Raw genomic sequence first — 24,778 nt, 5'->3', positions numbered from 1 at the left:
GTAACATTGGTCAATTACCCAAATGTCTTAATATAGAAGTCTGCAGGGGGGGAAAGAATGTTTGAAATAAGATTTACAGTATTACTTCTTTAAATTAACACTTCAACAGTACTCTAGGAAAAACAAACTTTCGTCCTCACACTGTGTGAGGTACAGTATCAAGCTGATGTTATCCTCCCCAAGACAACCTCTATGTTTAAAAAACAACACTGAAGGACATGTACTGAAAAATTTTTGCAGTGCCTGAAATGGCGATTGTGATTCTGAACATCATTACCGTGTGGAATGTCTTGGGTATGAATTTTGCATCTCATACCTCCTTCTAAAAACATATTTCATATCTCTATTACACTGCCTCTCTTCTTCCACCAGATATACATCAGCCATATGAACCTTCTGAAGTAAATATTGCTTAGCCTTTCTATAGGGCTTCCATAGGCTCTGGTCAGCAGATGTGGAAGACGTTTCCTTAAAAAAAACTTGTCTGGGAGGTATGAGTAATTTATACCTGTCCACTGCTATAGCTTTCATTTACAGTCAAATATTCAACGTGGAGCTAGGGTTTGTTTGGTTTTAATGGAGTTCTTAAATTAGGCATTTATATTAACAAAGTTGATCAACCTGCAAGAGAGTCGCAGTAGCATAATAATCACTATCAATTTTCAGCTGGTGATCAAGGAAGAGAAGAATCCCGTTCAATTGCCCATAGGGACTGGTTTATGCACTCAATCTACCAGTGACTTTATAGCAGCAGAAATTCACCAAAAGATCTAGCACTGCTTGGTTTAGCATTAAATACAACAATAGCTGCAGATATGGAGTTGTATTCTATCTGAAAACTTAAATCCCCAACCTAACTTGAAACATTCCTCAGTTTTCACTAGGAAAACACATATGGGCAATTTTCCTCCCTCCTAATTTTGGGCATCTAGGCTGAACTAACCACCAGGATTCTCTCTATGCTTGTTGGGTGAGTCACCCTATTTGTCTTGGACACATATCTTGTGACTGAAGAAATGATGTGGCAGAGCATCTGTCTTCCTCAGTTGGCTCTAGAGGGAGCCCAAATGACAAAATTGGACTACACACCCAATTTTTAGAGTTGAAGAGAAAATCCAGCTGAGAGTGCCTAATGACCTGCTTTTGGACAAGCCCCAAATTGATGAAGTCTTGGCAGTGCTGAGGTGCTCATTACCATCCTCAGAAGAGGACAACTTGTGGGAGCTCACTGACAACACAGGACTCAGCCCATATTTGCTGGTGGCAGTTTACACACCAGTCCTGAAATGTGTATCATCTAGTCTACAACATAGTGTATTCCATCCTCACGCTCATGAGAAGTCATTACGTTCAGTTGACAGCAAGACATCGCTGGTGCATGTGGAAGAACAGTGAAATGAAGACAAAACCAAATAAGAATTGCAACAGGGTGCATCCTTCTGCCTCCAAAAGAGAAAGTTTCATACTGTTATCTTCTCTAACTTATGTTAGTGTCCCACTGGGACATAAACACCAGGTTCTTTCCTGGGTTTTTCATGTCAGTCCAGGGTGAGTAGGTATTGCCAACATGAAGTGATGAGCACTGCAGCAAACATGAGCTGTAGTAGCATTACCCAACTACTTTTCTGTCAGAACATTGAACCAAACTGTAGGAGTGCTTGTCTACTTGAGGGTGACTGTAAGCCTTGCCTCCCAAGAAAAGGTGCTCTAGTTGACTCACTCTCACGGATACTTTTTTATACCAAGTTTGCATAGAAGGGCACAGTGGAAAAAAGAGAAGAGAGATTTTTATCTTTGTGGTAAAGCACAACCTGGGAACTGGGACACTTCTAGTCTATGATACAGAAAAATGCTTACTATAAAATATGTGATGAAGGAACAGTTGCAGCATAATATTACTGGAAAGGATTCATGTCTGTGAATTCAAAGTGAAGCCTGGATTTCAGAAATTAACTCTCAGAGAGCAGTTTATTTTAAAATAAACTTCTCTCCGTAGCTATCCTACTGAGTAGCCTAGGTGTGGCGGTGTGCTCCCCCCTCGCCTCTGACTCCCCCTCCTTTGACCTCTTTCAAGTGATAACCACCTGTGGCCATGGTGATAAGATGCATCTGATAGATGTGTCTGGTCATGAAGGATGCACCCACTGGATGTGGGGGGAGACAGATAGCAATACAATAGCCAAGGGCTATTGTGGAATGTGCCCACCTAAGCACAGTGGTCAGTATGCAAATATGACTATGAGCCAATTATCTTACCCCCATAAATAGTGAGCAGTCCAAGAGCCCTTATAATCCTTTAGGCATAAACCGTTGACCAAGTCTGGGACTAGGATTGGATCCAGCCGCACCTAGACTCCTCTCTGAAGGAGTTTAGAAAGCAAGGGGATCTTTTCCGAACCTCGTGACTCAACGGGAGGGGCTCCCTGACAGTTTTGTCTGACCCTGTCCTCTGGGCAGTAAATAACAAAGTGTACCTTGCCATCGAATCTCAAACTATTGTCGCAGTTACCACTGAACTTTGTTAACTCACTGTTTTACACCAATAAACCACATTATTTTTGCCTCCCTCTCACTCCATCCATGACACTAGGTAGCTCTTGGCAGGCTGCATTTTGCAGTTCCCAGCCAAGGATGCCTCAGTCTCTCTGTGGCCTCTGTAGGGACTCCATAAGCCTAATGCAGGACTCCAAATTACTCAAGCGACCAAAGGCCTGCCCATTTTGCAGTGCAAGTGCTACATCAACTGACTTCTCCTATAGGTCTACCCTCAATGGGCACAGTTACTCTGCTGTGTGCAAGCCACTGAACTCGCAGGGCACACTGCCTCCTTCCTGGCTTTTTGGACCCGCTCCCTCAGCTCTCTGACACAAAACCCAGGCATGCTTTGGAGGACAGCTCACTCCTCTGGAGAGCAGGTTGGGCAGACTGAGAGCAAGTTTGCCTTCACCTAGTCAAAACACCCCAACACTATTTCGCACAGTTACTCTGCTGTGTGCAAGCCACTGAACTCGCAGGGCACACTGCCTCCTTCCTGGCTTTTTGGACCCGCTCCCTCAGCTCTCTGACACAAAACCCAGGCATGCTTTGGAGGACAGCTCACTCCTCTGGAGAGCAGGTTGGGCAGACTGAGAGCAAGTTTGCCTTCGCCTAGTCAAAACACCCCAACACTATTTCAGGAGAACTTGTGCTGACCACCAGCCACATGCTTTCTGGCTATACCTAGGACATGCACCAGTTTCAACTATAAAAACATCATTCTGGTAGGCTGCAGCAGAGTTCCTCATTATTTCAGGCACTCTGAACCAACTAATCACACCAAAAAGAAGAATCATGGTTTGGGACACTGCAACCCTGAAGAAATATAGGACCAAGTACTATGTAATACCATAGCAGCTCTAGAGGATGTTGATCCTGAGCAGCCTGGACACAAGCCACTGTATGCCACATGGCCTCAGGCCCAGAGGTGACTCGCTATTCTTTCTTTTATTTACTGGTATAGGTATATCTGTTTGTTAAGTTTGCAATGTGGGGTACGTACAGATCACAATGCCTCTTAGCTGCCCCTCTTTATCTGAAAAATAGGGATAGCTATACTTCCTCAAACCCCATATAGACACTGTAAAGTACCAAGATACTTAATAAGTAACACTTTTCAAGGATTAAGTATAAGAGGGTCTACACCATTATGGAAGGCAGACACTAGCTGGGACCAACACCTGCTGATGACAACTTGGGTTGCAAGGGGGAAGTGGCATGAGTCTTCATGCCTACTCAAAAGTAATTACTTCTACCTGAATGCCACAGCTCCAGTGGCACCTGGACAAGAGCTCGACTTCAGTAGTCAGTCAGAACAATGTTTAGTAATAGCTTTCCTTCCTGGTTTTTGTTGTTCCTCTTGTGCTTCCTCAGAAAAGAACTCAGGCCCGAATCTCTGTTTACAGAAGCTGCAGTTTACCAACTGTTGTAAAGTGTTACCTCTTGTATTTAAGTCCAATTTACTAATAAAAAATATCCCTTCTGTCAGGCAAAAGCAATTTCCCTCTATCTGTGTCTCGAAACATAAGAAAACAAAGCAGATGCTTGTTGCATTTAATAAAGAACATGCATATGCATTGAAATAACTTCTAGCTTATTTTTCTGTGATGCCAATATTTAATTATGTTCAGTTTGCATTTGTAATTAGAGGGCAGAGCAGATGGTGAAGGCGCAAAGTAAAGGAAGGTGTCCATTCATATAACATGCTATGTGATGCCGAGAAACTCTTGTGCTCAGAGCTTAATCCAAGCTCTACCGAATCCAGTACAAGCGTATCTATTGAATATCAGGGGTCTGGAGGAGGCCACAGAGCAGAGCTTTGCTGTAAACTGTTTTCCTGGTATGTACGTGGTGAATATATTTATGTCAGGGTTGGATTGTGTTTTCTGATTTTAAGGCAAATTTCGGTTCAGTTTGATGTGAGTCACCTTCTTTCTTGCTTGCTTTCCTTCAGATAAAAATAAGTTGTGAAAAATTAATTTTAATACTGAACATCAGTTGGGAAAAATGTCTCACTGTATGTTGCATTCTGACAATAACAGTTCATGCAGTTAATGGCATAGGTCACACAGGGAGCCAGATAAAACTTATTTAGTTCATTTTCAATATCACTGAAAAGTAGAAGCTCAAACAGATCGAAACTTGGGTCCTGCATTTCATTCAAAGACTCAGAAAACTGACCATTGTACTTACTCATTTTATGAATTATGTATATTTTTATTTCTCTTTCAAATTAGCATATTTTTTAAAAAAATATGCCAATTTTAACCAAAGAATTTTAAATAGATTGAGCAGGCACAAATATATTCTATATAAAAAATGTCATTTTCAGTCAAATGAAATAATTGCATTGATGAAAAATGAGTTTGTGTGTGTGTGTGTGTGTGTGTAACTGAAACTTTTTTTTAAGTATGCATGATTCATCATCTGTCTGGCAACAGTCACAACGATATTTCTCCTGATCACTGAGCAGGAAATGGATGTTCTTAATCAATATGTCATGAACTTTAGCTATACAAATGCCACGGCTGAGACTGGCAATAGAATATTAAAGCATGTCAACAAATTCAAGATAATGTTCAGAAGAAACTATTCTTTGAGGGCTTAAAACATTCTTACAGTAAACAACTCAAGAAACTGTCTAGTTCATGAAAAAGATCAAGAGGTGACTTGATTGTGATGTGTAAGTACTTTCCCAGGGAGTACTGGCATGGGAAGTTATTAACAAGAACTGATAATGGAAAATTAAAGCCTGATTAATTCACATTACAAGTAAGAAACATTTCTAACATGGAGGGTAATTAAGTATTGGAAGAACCTATCAATAACAATGCGTTGTCCTCTGCCTCTTGAAGTCATCCAATCAAGAAGGAAGAGAGGATAGAATTTATTCCAATAGTTTCTGGTCATCTTTGATTTGTAGTGGAAGGAGAAGAAAGAATCCCCATATAGTGAATTTAAGGCTATTGAAAATATGCTTCCTTTTCTCAATAATCTTTTGCAGATCCCCTTAAAAGGACTCTGCCACTTTTAATCAGGCACAAATTATTAGGCTCAACTCAGGGGAAACCAACTCTACAGATGTTCTGAGTAGGTGGTCTGCTGGTGCTCTCTGACCTTTAAAATCCACGAATCAGGAATTTTTCATATACATTTATTTATTTATAAAATATCATTACAGATAGGTACGACTGCATTGATTAATTACATATGGAAAGGAATACCAGCACAGTGCAAACAGCAAATTACTAACATTTTCAGGAAAAAAACAGTCACTGAAGAGATCTGTGCATAATTTGGCAATAGCTAATAAGACCAAGAATTTTTCAGTCTATTTGAAAACAATTTGCAAAGAGAAAACAAAGCAAAATTCTTCAGATAAATTATTAATTTGAATTAGTCATTTAGCTCTAGTAAGGAGCTGTAGACTTTTTGAAAATATGTGGCAGTTTTAAAGAGGTTGAAGCAAAAATACCCTGCTCTTACAGAGCTTTTTTCATCACATGTTCTCAAGGCAGTTAATCATTAATTATGCTGAATATTAATTACAACCATTTTACCTTTCAATAAACTGAGGCATAGTGCCTTGCCTATGGTCACACAGCAACTGGGGATAAAAGTTCAGCAAAAAGCCTATTTCACTAACCATTAAATATGCTTCCTGTCGCTATTCTCTTAGGCTTTGCTACCCCACTACGTTATTAGACTTAATTTATGAGGGAAATAAGTTTTATGTGACCACGCTGTCTACCTGTGTGTTAGCTATAATGAAGGTATTGTAAATTATCTAAGTAAATTAATATGGATGTAATAATAATGCATTTAAAATACTTCTATCTTAGAAATAGATTGATTATTTTTGTTCTTATTGGCAAGGGCAAACAAATTTGAGAAGATAGACATTTCACAATTATTGAGGGAGATATTTACCTGACCAGATATAGAGATCTTCAATGTAGGTGTCTATGTCTGAATCAGTCACTATACACTCTCGAAGAGATCAGTGGCAAGAAATATGCACATGTAGAGTGGAATTCACCTCGCCCTGGAGTTGGTGCCTACATTTGTCAGAGGTGCCCCCCTGGAGCTCCTGTTCTCTGGCTCTTGGAGCAACCCAGGGAAGTCAGTTCAGATGCAAGCAGAACTATAGATTGGAAAAGGCCTCTGGGGGTCATCTGGTCCAACCTCCTGGTCAAAGCACCACCAAGTGAGACAAGGTTGCTCAGGGCCTCATCCAGTCAATTTCTGCATAGCTACAGGGATGTCTTTGAGGATGTGGCTAAAGCTAGATGCAGTGCACCCTACTGTGAATTGCAACAGTCCTTGAAAGAGGCAGCCTGCCAGAGAAGAGAGATCCAAATTAGTGTTGTAACAAAGCCAAGGTGACCATGTGAGCTAAACCAATTTATTGAATACAAAGAGTTAGCATTCAGTCAGGTAAACAGGTGCTATGGAGTATCTGTATCTGCAGAAAGGTGCACGTCTCCCTGTCTTGCATCATATCTGCCAATCTGTGTAGATTTCTCTAATACTCTTAAGGCATCTCCAGTGGCCCGGGATGTCTATTGCTTATGCAACAGTATAGTGCCCAGATTGTAGCAGCTCAAGATTCACACACCTGAACACTGAAGTCACCAGTGCACTTGCCTATGTATGTTCTAGGGGGCTGATCTCCCATTATCGCTAATGGAGATCAAGCTACCCAACAGAGCCTGAAAGGATGTTTCACTCTGCCTGAGATAGATGTGCATCTTTGAGCAACTGAATAACTTTGCAGATGTATTATTCTGTACTAAGTCTAATGCCAGTGCTTGAATCTGGAACTAAATCCCAGTCTTCTTGAGCTCCCAGACTCACTGAGCTGCCAGAATACATACGATTATTGTACTTTCATGGGATATATAATCCATGATTCTTAGGAAGCATGTTGTGAAGTAGGTGAGTAAATGCTGGTATGATATGTTTACAACAGACTAAGGTGACAAGTATGTTAAATATTATGATCTGGTAAAGACAACTGCAACAGAATGTGGGGCTTCAGCTTCCAAGCAGCTGCTAAAATTGGATGTGTTTGGATGCTGGCACAGCTCCAGATCACCACCACTGTTACTGTAAAACTAGCTAAGAATCCTGATTAAGAAATAAAATACTTATTTTATATGCTGTTATTTATAAAACAGGAGCAACGGTAAAGAACATGTCTTTGTAAACATTTGTTAATATTGTGATTTTGAAAAGATGAAGCCAGTAGTCATTCAAGCCAGTCACAAGTGGCGTTCCTCAGAACTCAGTTCTGGGGCCAGTTTTGTTTAACATGTTTATCAACAACCTGGGCAAGGGGATTGAGTGCACCCTTAGCAACTTTGCAGATGACACTCTGGACAGGCTGGATTAATGGGCTGTGGTCAGTTATGTGAGGTTCAACAAGGCCAAGTGCCGGGTCCTGCACTTGGGTCACAACACCCCCATGACATCCTACGGGCTTGGGGAAGAGTGGCTGGAAAGCTGCTTGGCAGAGAGGGATCTGGGAGTACTGGCTGACAGCCGACTGAGTATGAGCCAGCAGTGTACACAGGTGGCCAAGAAGGCCAATGGCATCCTGGCTTGTATCAGAAATAGTGTGACCAGCAGGAGCATGTACTTGGCATTGGTGAGGCCAAACCTCAAATACTGTGTTCAGTTTTGGGGCCCTCACTACAAGAAAGGCATTGAGGCACTGGATCATGTCCAGAAAAGGGCAACAAAGCTGGTGAGGGGTCTGGAGCGCAAGTCTTATGAGGAGAGTCTGAGGGAACTGGGGTTGTTCAGCCTGGAGAAGAGGACGCTGAGGGGAGACCTTATCGCTCTCTACAACTACTTGAGGGAAGGTTGTAGCGAGGTGGGTGTTGGTCTCTTCTGCCAGGTAACAAGTGATAGGACAAGAGGAAGTGGCCTCAAGTTGTGCCAGGGCAGGTTTACGTAGGACATTAGGAAAAATTTCTTCATTGTAAATGTTACCTCCATCCCTGGAGGTATTTAAAAGACAGGTAGATGAGGTGCTTAGGGACATGATTTAGTAGTGGAGAGGTATGGTTGGACTCGATGATCTTAAAGGTCTTTTCCAACCAAATGATTCTGTGATTCTATGAAATTCTGGTCCCTTTTTCTTTTGTTCCTAGCTTCAGTTTTGATCCATCAATACTATCATTTTTTCCTCTAACATCAGCATTTGTGATTTTAAGGGCAAAGTTATGTCTTGTTCATAATTTGGAAACCATGTTGCCTACATACTGCAATCTCTCTAGGACTGAGTTTTCAAAATATTTAAGAATCTGCTTAGCTTTAACAGTTTATAGAGGTGTCCCTGTGATTCAGCATATGCTTAACACTTCATTATTTCAAAAGGTGTGAGGGATCAAGCGATGCCCTTCAGCCCTTCTCCAAATTGCTGATTTGAGTTGTTCTTTGGTTTAGAGAGACCCTTATCTAGTTCTCGAAGGTTCAAAGGAATATATTTTCTGGATGTGTTGACCAGAAAAGATTTAATTTTAGTGTCAAGTGGTGTCTCAGGTGCTTCCTACGACACAGGTTTCACGCCAAACACTTTAATTCCAAAGACAGAAACAAAGTACCCTGTGAACACTTCCACCTCTTCAATGTCACTACTTCAATTTTTTTCTGTCTATGTACAGCAATAGATTTATTCCTGATCAATTAATTTATTTGTAGATATTGTGTTTTTAAAAGCCATCTTCTTGTCTTCAACCTTACAGGACACATCTAACCACACAATTTGTTACCTATTTCTATCAAGTGAATAAAAACCTGCCAAGTTGTTAAATTTTTAAAATGTTTGACTTATATGTTACCATACAGTTCCTATTCTTTATTTCTGCTTCCAGATCTCCTCTTATCTGGGATGGCTCCCTGGCATTATTGTTGATTTCTTCATATCTATGTGACCTTGACATTTAGGGCACCCAGGAAGCTGTCCATGAACAGTTCCCATTTTGGAGCTAGTTAAAATCTTAAACGTTTTGCTGAAGTATGGCCTAGGTATCTCTCCTGGAAACATAGCTACTTAGGAATGGTCGTTGTATGAAAGATGCTCCAACATAGTATGCATGAAAGGAAGTAATGCAGAAGCATTTATTAAAATAAAATTAAATAAAATCCCCTGTACAACTTATTTGCAGTATTTCTTTCAAATGTTTCTGCAAAACCTACTTTGATCTGTACAGTACATCATCAAGTCATATTGCACTGTAAAACACCACCACTTATGAAAAAAGCACACATAAAATTTAAATATATGAGTAGCACAAGTATGTCACTTTTTTCCTGTATGATAATAGATTACTATAAGGTTTCAGTCATGAAGTTAAACATCCTGGAGTAGTTAAACAGGAATTTTACCCCAAAGCAAATGTACGAGCTATGTGAATATTAAGAAGCCAGATGACATGCACAGATAGCAACAGAAGCCTGGATGGATCAATGAGCTCTATCAGGTCTGTTTTTTAAAGTAAAAGGCTTTGAAGAAGAAGAAGAAGAAGGGAAAAAAGAGTTATTTTAGGTATAAGGAAATGATTATTCTCATGAGAAATCTGATCCAGCACTTGTAATGTCTTTTCTCTGTTATTAAGTCACATCAATAATACTGTCTGATAATATTTTCCTTAAAGTAAATATAGTGCGAGTGCTATTAGTGTGATCATGTTTCCAACAACAACACAATAAAAGGAAAGGATGCTTTACAGCTTGTTTAACCCTCTTAATAACATTTAAGTGATGATATATGTATCATGACAAGGAAAAATAATTGCTAAAAATAACATGAGGAAAATATATCTGTGAGCTTTTTCTGTTATTTTTAAAAAATCAATCAGAAATATAAGGACATTTAACATCTCCAGGCTTGTTCCTGTTATTTAAAGAAAAATCAATGGGAAATATAAGGAGCTTTAGCACTTCTGAAAGAACATGGTATCATCTGGAGGTTGTTTCTAGCCTCACAAATTCACTGACACATTTTCTGTGATAGTTTCATCTCAGATATTCCACTAGCAGTTATCCAGGAGAAAAGTTTGCAGCAATCATTATTTTTTAGTAAATCCAGTAAAAATTTAGAGACTGAGAATTTTGAACTTAAACCAAATGTTAGCATTAGACACCTGATATAGAGTGATTATATTTAGTTAATCAGCTAAGATAATTAATAATACACCTACATATTCAGGCCAAAGAAGTTTACTCCTTAACCCTATAGATTCATGCAATGCCAATGTTCACACTGTGCACATATGTTTTTTGTAGGGTGCAGGCCTAAGATACTTCATATTTTGAAATTCCAATTTATGATACAGTTAGGTGTTTCAAACAATTTCATGGTTAATAAATAGTAATCAAAATGACTTGCCAAAACACTTTGGTTTAAGAAAAAAATAATTGTTACTGGTACACAGTTTGAACCAATTTTCAGATCTCCTTAGTGGCCTGCAGGACTATGAAATAACATAATCTGGAAGTTGAGCAATGAAAAAATATGATTTTTGAAAAGCAATTCTTCTGGTGGAAGGGTGCTTGCAGCCTGAGAGAATTGTGTGCCTCACAAGTTGGCATTCTAAGTATGTTTTTACAGCTCTGTCAGGCTATTCAAGCAGGTCAGTAAGGCAACTGGGCAGAATTGAGGCATACAATTTTTGTCATCAGAGCATATCTAAAATAATAGTCAAAGACTGGAAATTTCTAGCAGTCCTCCAGTTCTCCTTAAGGGTTCTAGTCATGCTCCAGAGAGGCAACTGCTGCTTATCCCTGTGTTTTTGATGTGACAAACAGCAGAGCAAGTGCACTGAACAGCTAGGTGATGACTAGTTTACAGAGAAAGGAAGACAGATGTCATTGTGGCAATGGAGGAGTCCTGGATTCCTCAGAAAATTATTCCATAACGCATGGCAAAGAAAATGAAACACCAGACTGCAACAGTATAATTGCAAAGAAACTAGAAGGGAAAGGACGACATCAAAAATCATCAAAATGACATAGAAGTACACAAAAAATCTCATTTGCAATGTATCTATCTGGCCTACAGCAGCAATAAAATATCCACTGTCTAACCGAATGTGTTTCACTGAACCTTGAACAATGGTGCTTTTTGACTATGTTTCCACCAACTATCAGTGAGCAATTGTTGATCAATGTCTGCTCTCCAAGCATTTCAGACCAGTCTAGTTCCAGCTTGCTAACATCCATTAGCCTCTTTGACTCAATTTCATTAAAAAGGAAAACGTCTTGTACTCTCCAAGGCCTCACCATGATGTATGCTGCATCAGAGTAAGCAAGGACAACTGCGTGATTCGCCTCAGAACTGTTAGGTCTTCTGATACGAACTGAGACTCCAATGCTGGACACTCTCCTTATGCCTCTCTCGCTGCAATCCTCAGCAATTTCTTCCCATAGAAGTATTTATGTATTCTGAGTGATTACATAAATTGCTCCTTGATGGAAAACAAACAAACCAGAAATATTTATTAGTGTGGACATATAAATAATTCACAGCAAGACAAGTTAGTATATGAACCATTAATTATTCCTCTGTAAGTTCACACCTGACCTTCCCCCTGGTTACTTATTTAAAAGCATATGCTTTAAGTTTTTCAAGGTCTTCTTCAGTCATCAAAACATCTTTGTAGTTCTTCCTTTTACTTGTCACAAATTTTCAACACCATTTTTGAAAGTCAAGTGCCTTTATGGTTTAACTGGTAGCCTCTTAGAAGGTAAATCTTACCTCAGTCCCTTGCTTCTTCCCCATCATCTTATTTGTGACTAATTTTGCCAGTTAATTTCTCTTCAAGTGCATTCTACATTCACCACATTTCCATTGCAAAGTCCAACTTCAAGCTGAACTGAGCTGTCCTTCTGGTTCCCACACTTGTTGCAAGAGGAGATTCCTAAATGCCACTCTCAGGACTGAGCTAAGAGAACTATTGAATACAGAGGAAAAAAACCCCTGAAAATCCCAGCTTAGTCCATGCAGGAGAAGTTCATTAGCTCAGAAGCCTTGCTAGCAATCTAAATAAGTTTTAAATAATCTTAGATAACTATTTGTTATTTTCTAATTCCTAAACAGTGTAATATTATGCATACCAAAACCCATAATCTATTGTAAGGAGTAGATCTAGGGGAATTCTGAAGACACTAGGCTTCCCCTCCAAAATTAAAAAGACCAAATCCACTTAGGAGATGACTTAAAGCTATTTCCTCAGTTTTATAGATGAGTTCCTTCAATGCATTTTTCCTGTATCACAACAATTTGCAAGTTTAGGTTTTGTTATTTAATTCAGGCTGCAACAGATCATTTTTTAATTTCAGGATAGATTCCACAGACGAGGCAATAGATTTCCCTAGTGTGATACTTTCTATTATTAGTTGGAACAGTAGATAAGTAACTTGGACACAACACAACAAGCTTGCTTTGATTTATTGTCTACAGTAGAGGGCCAATAGGTTTTTTAGTAAATGGAAACCAATTTGGAAAAAAAAATCTTAAAAGAAAAAAAATCCCTTGGCATTAATTTGGTGAGTCAATTCATGACCTGGTGAGACAGCATTCACTGTAACTGCTAATATATTCAAAAGCTGGACAAGCACACCAGGCCTGATCCAGGGCCAAGTGAAGCTACAGATGGTCCTTCAGTAAAACTGGCATGGGATTAAATCTGACTGATATTTTAAAGCTAAGATAGAAAACTGGAGATGGGAAAGACAAATGTAAGTTTCATTATATTATCCTGTGAGGGAATGTTAATTATTTCTAAGAAGTCAACAGAACTTGATACTTAAGAATAAAGTACAGGCTAGAAAAAGAGAGTATGTTTTGAGTGTATGACTGGAAGGAGAGAAAAGAAAGAGAAAGCAAATTAACAGAGACTCTGAAACAGTGCTAGATCACAGAAGGATTAGAAGAATGGAAGTGACCTTCATTTTGGCTTCAGCAGAAGAAGGCTCCTTCACTGTACTGTTTCTGTTTCCTCCTGTTAGTACTACTTCATTTTATTAAGTCCTCCACCTGGTCGTTTACTCTGTCTTGGCTTGTCTCTGATCAAGTCTTTGGCTACAGCATGTCTATGTTGGTTTTGGCTGGGCTATGTGGATGGCAGCTCCTATTTTTCCCTAATCTTTCTTCACTTCTTGGGGATTGCAATGATTCTTCTCATTCTAAAATAAATATCTAAAATAAGTGAAATGAATATGCACTGGAAGTTTATATGTTGCATGTTGGCTACAAGGGAGGACTAGGCACCTATAACATCTAGACCTTGATAATGCACATCTGACCAAATTTTTCTCAACCATGATATGCAAAGACAAGACATTATGTCCTCTTCCCAAAATGTAGTAGCTAAATACAATATAGTAATGCTAACAATGATAATAATGGTAACAATAATACTAATAATACAATAATAACTTCTTGAAAATGCTATTGTATGCATTCAAGACAATCAATCCTGAAGAAATCCTCATGTCACCCTCAAAGTAAAGAATATGAAGAAAAACTTTTTTACACTGAGGGTGACATAGCACTGGAACAGGCTGCCCAGGGGGGTTGTGAAGTCTCCTCTGGAGATATTCAAAGCCCGCCTGGACGATGTCCTGTGTAACATGCCCTAGGTGAACCTGCTTTAGCAGGGGGCTTGGACTAGATGATCTCCCGAGGTCCCTTCCAACCCTTGCCATTCTGTGATTCTGTGATTCTATGATTCTATGAAATCTTAAAATGCCAGTCAAGACCTTAGTACTCTTTATAAAACAAATACATGAGTCATTTTTGTTTCGACACTTGTATGAAGAGATAATGGAATCAAAAATGCAAGCAAATCAAATTATTTCAATTTCAGAGAAAAAGGATGAGGATCCTTTGATGATGAGACATGAATAACTGAAAAACCATCATGTTAAACCCTGACATTTCTTTGAATCACTTCTTCCTATTAGGAAACCTTTTGTTGGGAAAACACACATCTTATAAAAGTTACTGATAATATTGCCACTGAATTTAAAATATGGATTTCACAGAATGACAGAATCACAGGATGGCTGAGGTTGGGAGTGACCTCTGGAGATCATCACATCCAACTCCCCTGCTCAAACAGGACCACCTACAGCAGGCTGCCCAGGACCATGTCCAGATGATTTTGTATACCTCCAAGGATGCAGAACCCACAACCTCTCTGGGTAACCTGTCCCTGTGCTTGGTGACCCTGAAAATAAAAAAACTGTTCCCTGATGTTCAGAGGGAACCACTGTGTTTCAGTTTGTGCCCATTGCCTCTCATCCTATCACAGCGCACCACTGAAAAGATCCTGTCTACTTTACACCCTCCCTTCAGATATTTGTACACATAAATGAATTTCCCCCTGAAATGAGTTTCTCCTCCCAGGAGAAACTCCTTCTCTCCATAGGAGAGATGCTCCAGTCACTTAATTATCTTTGTAACCCTTTGCTGGACTCTTTCCGGTATGTTCATGTCTCTCTTGTACTGAGGAGCCCAGAACTGGACCCAGCACTCCAGATGTGGCCTCACCAGAGCTGGGGGGAAGGATCACCTGCCTCGACCTGCTGGCAATACTTTACCTAATACAGCCCAGGATACGATTAGCCTTCTTTGCAGGAAAGGCACATTGCTGGCTCATGTTCAACTTGGTGTCCACCTGGATCCCCACGGCCTTTTCTGCCAAACCCCCAGAATACACTGGTGCATGAGGTTGTTCCTCTCCACGTGCAGGACTTTGCACTTCCCTTTGTTGAACCTCATGAGGTACCTGTCAGCCCCTTTCTCCAGCCTGTTGAGGTCTCTCTGGATGACAGCATGACCTTCTGTCATATCAGCCATTCCTCTCAGTTTTGTGTCATTGGAAAATTTGCTGAGGCAACACTCTCCCCCATCATCCAGATCAGTAAAGATGTTGACAGAATTGGACTCAGTATTGTCTCTTGGGGTACACCACTAGTTACTGGCCTCCAACTGGACTTTGTGCCACTGATGACTACACTCTGAGCTTGGCTGTTCAGTCATTTTTTAATCCACCACACTGTGTTCTCACCCAGCCCATACATGAACAGCTTCTCTCTGAAGGTCTTATGGGAGACAGTGTCAAAAGCTCTACCGAAACCCAAATAGACAATATCCACTGCTCTTGCCCCATCTACCAGGCCAGTCTTTTCATTGTAAAAGGTTGTCCAGTTGGTCAAGAACGACTTACCCTTTGTGAATATGTGCTCATTACTCACTGTTGTCTTCATGTCTTCCATAATTCCCAGGAGAAGGTGTACCATAATCTTCCCAGGCATCAAGGTGAGGCTGATGAGCCTGCATTTCCATAGGTTCTCCTTCTTGCCCTTTTTGAAGATAGGAGTAACACTTGTTTTTTCTCCAGTCCTCAGGTACCTCTCCCAATTGCCATGATCATTCAAAGGTTATAAAGAGTGGCCTCACAATGACATCTGCCAGCTCTGTCAGCACTCATGGGTCCATCCCATCAGGAACTACGAACTTAGGTGTGTCCAATTTGCTTACGTATTCCCTAACTTGATGCTCTTCCATCAAGGGTAACTCCGCATTGCTCCAGGCTTTCCCCCTGGTCGTTGGTGCCTGGGTTTTCTGAAGGTCGGTCTTACTAGTAAAGCCTGAGGCAAAGAAAGCATTCAATACCTTTGTCACCAGGTCCTCTGCTCCTTCAGCAGTGGACCCATGTTTTCCACAGTTTTCCTTTTGCCACTTAGGTACTTAGGTCCTGTTGCCTTTTACAACCTTCGCAAAATTTAGCTTCAGGTGGGCTTTGGCCTTCCTAACCACATCTCTGCATGCTTGGACAGTGCCTCTATTTTCAGGTTGCTTGTACCCACTACCACCTTCTGCAGGCTTCCTTTTTATGTTTGAGTTTGGCCAGGAGCTCCTTGTTCATCCAAGCAGGCCTTCTGGCATTTTTGCTTGACTTCCTAATCATTGGGCTGAATTGCTCTTGAGCTTGGAGAATGTGATACTTGAATATTAACCATATTTCTTAGGCCCCTCTTCCCATGGGACTTTGAAGTGGCCAAAGTCTGCCGCTCTGAAGTCCAGATTTGTGAGCTTGTTTTTTGCCCTGCTTCCTGCCCTCAGGATCCTGAACTCCAACATCTCATTGTCACTGCAGCCAAGGCCGCCTTTGACCTTCACGTCCCCAACAAGTCCCTCCTTGCTGGTGAGTATGAGGTCCAGAAGAACACCTCTCCTTGTTGGCTCCTCTGTCACTTAGATCGGGAAGTTGTAATAAATGTCCTCCAGGAACTTACTGGATTGCTTATGACATACCGTGTTATTCCTCTCTCAGATATCAGGGTGACTGAATGAAGCCCATGAAGACCAGGGCCTGTGAACCCGAGGCTACTTCTGGCTGTTGGTAGAGAGCCTCATCCTCTTGTTCTTCCTGGTCAGGCAACTTGTAGCAGATACCCACTACAATGTCACCCTTACCTGTTTTCTCCTTATCCTTACCCATAAGGTCTCAGTTGACTCATCATCTATGCCCAGCCAGAACTCCATGCATTCCAGCTGTTCTCTCACATAAAGGACAATTTCCCCGCCTCATCATCCTGGTCTGTCTTTCCCATGGAGTTGGTATCCCTCCAGTCATGTGAGCCATCCCACCACATCTCCATGATGCAAGCAAGACCATAGCCCTGCGACTATTCTCTAATTCCTATTTATTCCCCATGCTGTGTGCATTACTGTACAGATTCATATCAGATTCACTACAGAAAATATAGTATATTGCTCAATGCCTACTACCATCAGATAGCAGCACAATGATGAAAAACTAGTTTCCAAAATGAGACAAAATAGAAATTTTTTAAGAATTATGAACTGCACAAAGTGAGACAGAATGGATAAGTTTATTGTTTATTATAGTGGTCTGTAGAAAGGAAAGCTTATGGGACACACGAGACCTAAATACAATTTTTCAAAGGAAATATTATCCCCTGTTCATGACAGAGGGTATTATAAGAATGCTTTCCAGCCCTTTATTATATGGTATATTATTCCATCAATGACTAAATTCGGGATTTTGGCAGTCAAAATGAAAAGATAAGAGTTCAAATGCTGTGCTATTGGTTTTTACATATCTGTCTTAGAGTCTGCCTGGCACTTGAAGTTTTCCATCGAATTTATTTATGCCAACTAGGCAAATGCTCAGGGCATCAGTACTGAAACAATCATAGACAATGAAGTAGTTTAGGGGAGTGAGCATCAAAGAGCGTAACTGCTTATGGAAATAAATTCTGGGTAGTTACAAAACCAGATTCCAGTTACAAGTCACACAGCAACTGCAGTCAAGTCCCATACAACATATGTATATTTTGTGACAATTTTATATGCTGTAAAAAGCAAATGAATTATCCTTAGTTTGGCTGAGTTTTTGGTAAAGACCGTTATAAAATGTTAGTGAAAATACCATATATAGTTTCTCTCAGCTTTCTCACTCACCCTTAATGCCCTTTTTTTCTTTTGTACAGCCAGGTAGAGTTCCATGTCCTGTGAGATATGAATGAGAGGAACAGGAGTGGTAAAAGAGAAACCCCGTCTTGTCCGCAGTGTGTGAAAATTACACAAATATATCACTACTCTTATGCAGAGAATAAAGTGTTTAAAGTCTATATATTTGCTATTAAAAATTAGATAGTAATTAGATAGCATTATTATACAAGTATAAAATGTGCCTGACATTATTATTTTTTAATTCTGTGAAGCTTCGGATCTTTCCTCTTGTAGTTCAAAAGGCATTGGAGGAAGAGCATATTTAAATATACACAAATTTATCCACTGGCCTAGGATTAAAATTCTAGCACATAAATTAATACAACAATACAGAAAGACAAGATTCCTTTATATTTCAGAGAAAAAGATTAACGATTTGTGTGATGATAAGTGACAACATTCTCTTTCAATTACTTGTGCAATATATTCTTTTATTTGTAAACATCCCTTAAGTGTTTGGATGGGATTTGGTTGACTGCATTTCAGAATCTGTACCATAGATGTCTAAATCTCTGTTAATCAATGTGGGTTTATTTATAGTTAATGGAAAGAAACAGACATTTCTAGAATGTGATTCCTCTTGTCCCAAAGCAGAGACTGACATTTAGTGAAAACTGTCACCCCTGGAAAGTATGTTTCTCCCATTACTGTAGAGGGAGTTCAGGATTATTAGGTCATATGTAGACACTCACAGTCAGGTGTAGACATCTAAAGTCCAGCTGCATCCAGCTCTGGAGCCCTCAGCGGAAGAAAGACATGGAACTGTTGGAGCGGATCCAGAGGAGGGCTACAAAAATGATCCGAGGGCTGGAGCACCTCTCCTATGAGGACAGGCTGAGAGAGTTGGGCTTGTTCAACCTGGAGAAGAGAAGGTTGCGGGCAGAGCTGATGGTGGCCTTTCAGTGCTTAAAGGGGGCCTATAGGAAAGACAGGGAAAATCTTTTTAGTAGGGCCAGCTGTGACAAGACAAGGGGCAATAGTTTTAAACTGAAGCAGGGTAGATTTAGACTGGATATAAGGAAGAAATTCCTTACAATGAGGATGGCGAAACACTGGAATGGGTTGCCCAGAGAGGTAGGGGGGGCCCCATCCCTGGAAACATTCAAGACCAGGTTGGACGGGGCTCTGAGCAACCTGATCTAGTTAGCGGTGTCCCTGCTCACTGCAGGGGGTTGGACTAGATGACCTCTAAAAGGTCCCTTCCAACCCAAAGCATTCTATGATTCTAGTCAAGGGAAAAGAGATTTCCTTGTTCATCCTTTGTGCACATGACCTAAATGTCAGGTGTTACCAAGAGGCCTATCATCAGTACCTAGTGTTCCAAATTGTATGATATGCCTGATATTAAATGGTGTGCAAATTGAAAACAGGAGTCCTAAATTATAAAAATTATAAAATTGTTGAATACAAGACTACAATTCCTTTCATAGCTTTGCTGTCCTTTTGCCTCATATCGGACTGGAGCACGAACAGGTAAGAATGCAAGGACCAGGCAGATTATGGGATGGCAGTTAGGGAATATATGGGGGTGTTTCATTACCAGAGCTCCATAGGTTTAAAACCTTACTATTAGCCTACAAGTTAAAGAAAACCTCTGTCTCCAACCAATTTGTTTCCTTTATTTTTATAAAAGCATTCTCATTTCCTTTACTCTATTGCACCATTCTTGCAAACTAAAAATTCAATTTTCAGATTAATTCAAATAGACCATGCCCTCAAAGGGTGTCTCGTTCCATTCAGGATTTCAACATAAGTACAATTACTTGATCTCTAAGACTTTATTTAAATTGTGGGACATGGAAGCATTTCTGATCTCATGAGTCCATATGCACACACCTGCCATGTCTCAACTGAATCCTGGGTGTAGAGAGAGACTTATCCTTTTCTTTATGGTCTCAACTATTCCTGCCTTGTTTTTTTCTGGAAAGGTGGATGATCATGTGCCTAAGACAGATGGGAGCCCTGATGCAGTCCAGTTTAGTACTTGACTGAGACATCTGATAGACTAATTTTTTAAGATGCCCCACAGCATACATCTTCTAGACTTGGTGTCATGATTAGAAGCCTGAGCAGACTGTGGTGGGAAGAGTCCTCTCAAAGACCTCCCAGAATAGAACTGTTTTGTTTATTTTGAGAAATGATACACAAAACAAGTCCAGCTCAAAGTCATGGGCAAGGAGTGGAGAAATATGCATCACTGAGTTATTACTGCAGGGAGAGTTGGCTAGGCAGAGCTCAGTTACTCAAATTACATTTAGCCAGGTCTAACACACAGGGCTCCTTGGGAGGAATTGTCAGGCAAGAAAAGAAAATACTGGGATGATTCTCAATTGTTTCTTATTTGTTAGTGGTCACTCTAACTCAGTGTGACAAGAGAATGACTGCAAGTAGGTGTGACTCAGTCCTGTCTGACTGAAAGGCAATATGTTTGCACAACTGCATAAGAATGAATGCCATTACCAGGAGCCTGCAGAATGTGTATAATTTAGGGTATTGACCTACGGGAAAAGCTACAGGTCCAGTGCCGAATGCCCCCAGATCTTGTGTATGTTTCAGCTTGAACCCATGTTTAAAAATAACAGGAGAGTGTACATTGGAAGCATATCTTATTCCATCTCCCAGAAAAGCCCTAAGGAACTGTGTGTGTTTACAAGATTCCGTTAGTTATACAGTGACTTTTTCCCGCTAAATAGTACAAGCAGGTACTCTGCTGCCTATATTATTATTATTTTTTTTTATTAAATGTGATAGTGATTTAGGCGTACAAGCATTTCATGGAACTGATTCATTAGCTCAGCTAGCAGAGATCCATTTGTGGGTATGCAACATCAAAACATTCCTGGCTTTCCATTAATTAATGTGTAGACATTTACAGTACATCCACATATAAGTGACAGCAAACTTCTGAAGCTGTTACGTGTCCGAGAATATTTGCGCATTTTGTCTGGTAAGGAATATTGACAAGTGCCAATGGGTGCAGTAAAAGAAATTGACAATATAAAGCCATCCTTTCTTCCTTGCTGTCTGTGGGGATTAGAGAAACAAGGCACTGAACACAAGAAAGAATTTTTTCTTTCCTGATGTAATAACTCTATGCAAATAATGTTTCAGGTAGCCTAGTAAAATTGGCATCTTAAACAGAAAGGAGGTAATTTAAAATCTAGATGTGAATAAATTCACAGCATCTGATACAGAACACTGTGATTAAGTGTTTAACTTTCAAATAACCGGTAATTTTATGTAAAGGTTTTAAATTAAATGAATGTATTTTAGGGCATGGTGTGTGTTTCAGGATTTCCAGCTCCCGCCCCAAAAAACAGCCATTAGAATCCAAGCTTCCAATTAATGGTGAACTGCATGCAGTACAGCACTGGCTTAACAATTCTGAGCAGAAAGGTTTGAAACTAGATAACAACCTGTGGGCTGTAAACAGAGTAGGCTTAAGTCTTGCTGATTTTAATGTGGTCTGATCAAGCGGACTGTAAATGAAAGACTCTGCTCTAGCTTGCCCACTAATTTGAATTGCGCTCGTTTGACTTGTTTCCAATACCAGCATTATTACCTAAACATTAATGGTATCATAAATGAAGAATGAAAAATATCCTGAAAGATGTATGGTGGGTTTTTTCTTAAACTAAATATGCATAAAAAGAATATTCTTGGAGATGAAATGAAGACATATGTAGAAAAAATAGGCTTCTCTCTAACACATTTCCCTTATTGTTTATGAAATTTCCCACTAATTGCCTATTCAAGCAACCTTTCCTTGACCCCTTTTTTTCTTTACTTTTTTTTTCCACCACATGTGTAGGGTTACTGGTCAGATGGATTATATTTAATGGGAGCTGAGGGACGTGCAAAGTTCGGATGGAAGAAAACTGAAAATTAAAAAAATGACAACAATCTACTTTCAAAATATTTCAGAGCCCAGGAGGAACTGTGCTGATAGAGTTATCTGAGTGGGGAAAGTTTTTAAAGACTCCAATCATTGACTAGATTTATTCATGTTTAGTCCTAGCGATAGTTACTGCACTATTATCACAAGCTCCTCAGCCACATTGTAGATATTTCCTCACTAGGCCCTTCATCATGGGACAAAAATTGCTTCTGCAGGGTGAGATACCACAGTACCGTAAGACATTTTGTAAAGCCAAGACATGGCTGATTATGTCCTTTTTACTGGCATCTAACTTTGCTGCTACATTACCAAACCCTAGCTATGAGGAGAACGTCAAGATGAAAGCAGTAGGTGTGGGGACCGGTGCCCCACTATGGGGAGTTCTACAGTTTCTGAGACATCAGGCTAAATTTGAGTTGCTGCCTAACCCCTCTGTATGGATGTTATTCCAACATTGCCCTAGTTGCTGCTTTCATTGTCATTTCATTGTCATGGTGTCCCTGCTCACTGCAGGGGAGTTGGACTAGATGACCTCTAAAGGTCCCTTCCAACCCAAAACAGTCTATGATTCTACAACTCTGTGAAAACACCGTATAGCAAAGGAGGACTTCCACGAGAGTTTTCTTGCTAAAGGAGTAGCTCCATCTGGTCTTCTGGGGGTCTTGGCAGAGCGGAAATGCAAGGCGAACTGCTGGCTGAAAGGAGGAGCCATCTTGGTGAGGGACTGTGTAAATCACAGGTCCTGGCTTGAGGCTTTGTCCAGATGCAATGCTGGACGCAGCTTCCTATGGTCACAAATTTGGTGGGATGTAGTGGTAAAGGTCTTTGGAGGCTTGCACTGAGATTGCACAGCTAGATGGACAAGGAGGCTGCTGTGAGAGACAAGTTCAAAGGGTGTGGATCTGGCAAGAAGAGTACAAATCAGGAACACATATATCTTGAAATGATCTTATTTCCTTATGAAATACTCATGAAAGAATAAAATGAAATAGAATAAGGTAAGATAATATAAAACTAACAATAACCAAGCAACTCCCTGCCCAGTCCTACTCTGCTCTACAAAACAGGTACAAAAGACAGATAGATACACAAGATTCTCACGGTGCAGAAAATGTTCAGCATTTTGACACATGTTTTGATCTGGACAGGTAGAGCAGGTTATGAAATAACATATGAATAACAGACAATATAAAAATAAAAAAAAATCAGTGTTTAAATTTAATTTTGATTTACTCATATGGCATATCAACATTTTCTGAAAAAAACCCAGCTTTTAATGTATTTACTCTCCATATAAAAAGTAAAGTTACTCCATGACCACTGGAATTAATACAATCTTATTTCCTGTGGTTTCATGTTCTTTGAGCCATCAATAATCTGATGATTACAATAATATCCATTCCATTCTGTGTGCTCCCTGGTTAAGAGGCAACCCCAAGATGGCTAGTGTAGAGATAAACCTGTGATATTCACTTGAGCAGTCCTTATGTGCCTATTAAGTCATACCTGGCAGTGGAGATGCTGCTCTGGATCCATCTCCTCTGAAAAGACACTGGTGTGCCTAAAAATTATGGACTGTAATTAACTTTGAGACATCTACTCTTTTTTCTTTTATTTTAGTTTAATAAAAACTGCCCAGTATGTTGCGAAATTATTTAGGGAGACTGACAAGTGAGATGGATAGAAAGCACAGTCCCCTAAGTTTACAGCTTTGCAGACCAAAAAAAAAAAAAAGAGTTTGGGCATGGGTTTTTTTTTTTATTAAAAATGTATTTCTGTTGAATTTTTTCTATCATGAGTGCCTAATACTGAAAGCCTCCACTGCATGTGCTCACTGTAGGTTATTAAACACTGAGCTCTTTTGAAAATTGGACAGCTCATCATAATCTGTCTTATAGTGCAATTGCAAAAAAAAAAAGAAATTGTTTGCAAAACCTTTTCACCAGAAGCATTCTAAAAAATTGGATATTTGTTCACGGTTTATCTGGAAAACAAATGGTGAACAAACAAACAGACTGAACTAAATGCCTAAATTAGCCAAAGCAGACAATTAATCTGGCCAGCATAACTACAGTCCCAGATGAGTTTTTGGCCAGGACAGTATTGCTAGTATTTTTAAGCTTGCCAAGCATGCAATGGGATACAGCCACTGCAGGGGCAGGACATTGGCTTTCGCTCCAAGTCAAGACAGCAGGTCTCTTTAGTCTGGAGAAGAGAAGGCTGAGGGGAGACCTTATCGCCCTCTACAACTACCTGAAAGGAGGCTGTAGTGAAGTGGGGGTCGGTCTCTTCTCCCTGGTAACAGATGATAGGACGGGGGGGAATGGTTTGAAACTGTACCAGGGCAGGTTTAGGCTAGACATTAGGAAAAACCTCTTCACCGAAAGGGTTGTCAGGCTCTGGAATGGGCTGCCCAAGGAGGTGGTAGAGTCCTCATCCCTGGAGGTATTTAAAAGAAGGATAGATGAGGTGCTTAGGGACATGGTTTAGTGCTGGGATGGCAGGGTTAGGTTAAAGGTTGGACTCAATGATCTCAAAAGTCTTTTCCAACCAAAGTGATTCTATGATTCTATGATTCTATTTGCAGGCTGGTCCAAACATGCGAGGCGCTGCTTCACGCCCACGCCAGGGAAAGTCCGAGGCTGCCCTGTTGCCTTGTGACCATGACCACTTCCTGCTGCATCCTGAGCTCTCTTTGGTGACTTCCTGTGCAGTCCTAACCCAGCTTGACCTTGACCTCTCTGAATTTGTGGGAGCCAACGAAGGATTGTACAATTGCCCTATAT

This window comes from Egretta garzetta, unplaced genomic scaffold (assembly GCF_000687185.1).
Source record: "Egretta garzetta isolate BGI_Z169 unplaced genomic scaffold, ASM68718v1 scaffold370, whole genome shotgun sequence".
Lineage (NCBI taxonomy): Eukaryota > Metazoa > Chordata > Aves > Pelecaniformes > Ardeidae > Egretta > Egretta garzetta.
Note: the sequence above shows the minus strand (reverse complement) of the source record.